Genomic DNA, 1,193 nt, shown 5'->3' with positions numbered 1-1,193 from the left:
TTGAAAAGCTGCATAAAAAGCCAAGGTAAAACCTTTAAATATAGGCGAAACGGACATGTGCAGTCCGCTTAACAAGAGAAAGCAAGCCCTTGTCCCCGTCTTCAGGCACCTTTGAGGAGGAAGGTTGCTTCTTATCCTGCCAGTGTTGTCTAAAGCAAACATGTTGGTTGTTTCTATTCTTGTATCTCGTCGTCTCGTCTAGGTCCAAGTGCATCTTTTGTTTCGAAGTGTATTATGGAGGGAGGGATAAAGATCAGAGAGTAAGAAGGCTCAAGGGAGTAATCAAGAAGGAAGAAGGATAAAGATAAGAGACAAGAAGGGAGTAATCAAGAAGGAGGAGGAGAAACCATGGATCCTTGCCGTGGCTCTTCAGGTCATCATCAAGATGATGAAGGAAAAGTGGAGGAGCTGCTGGTGCTCTGCAGCGATGAGAGCTTGCTCAAGCTTTCCCTCAACACCCACACCATCTCCTCCCCCTCCCCTGATTCCCTCCTCCTCAATTCTGACCTCCTTGATCGCTTTTAGCGATTGCGAAACCCCCCTCCCACCCCTCTGCCTTACTCCCACGCTTCTACCCCCCCCCAATCCCTCCGTCCCCCCCCCCCCCCCGACCCTGAGGAGATTGATATCCTTGGCTCCGATCTTGCCGCTCGCCTCACTGCATTGAAAGCTTCGTCTCGTCGTCCCTTTCCTGCTCCTGCCCATCAGGACGCTGCATCGGAACTACCGCAACCCTCTGCGCCTACCAAAGTCATAGTGGGTCCGACGAAAGTGGACCAGCTTTCCACGTTGAACGCCCCTGATGCTCGCATTGGAGGAGTTGGAGGAGAGAAAGAAGGGGTAAGCGTGTCGGAGGTGGACAAACTTCTGGCTGCAGTTGGTGATCAAGTTGTGCTCGAGAGGAAAAATGATGGGCAGAAGGCAAGAAAGCCAGATGACGGTATCACGAATGAATGTGATGATGTTGAAGAGGAAATTCCCGATTCTGATGTGGATGAGATGGTAGAGTGGGCGAAAGATGCAGCTCGACTAGACCCCTCTGATGAAGAAGAAGATGACGATGAACCGGTCTTGGTTGCAGAAGTCCGGGATGGGATACCTTCACCTGGCAGTAGCGTTCAAGCAACAAAAAAGGCAGCCAAACGTTGGAAATTCTGGTGACACTCCAATCGCTCCTTGGAAGGTTCGAAGTC

At 51.0% G+C, this 1,193-nt stretch overlaps 1 pseudogene; it reads left to right on the top strand.

The window, feature by feature from the left end:
* Positions 1–219: 219 nt before the first annotated feature.
* Positions 220–1,193, top strand: LOC147895391 (uncharacterized; annotated as a pseudogene).

Source organism: Dipteris shenzhenensis, chromosome 13 (assembly GCF_047967505.1).
Source record: "Dipteris shenzhenensis isolate YYH24624 ecotype China chromosome 13, Dip_SZ_1.0, whole genome shotgun sequence".
NCBI classification, from domain to species: Eukaryota; Viridiplantae; Streptophyta; class Polypodiopsida; order Gleicheniales; family Dipteridaceae; genus Dipteris; species Dipteris shenzhenensis.
Note: the sequence above shows the minus strand (reverse complement) of the source record. Positions and strands in the feature narration are given on the sequence as shown.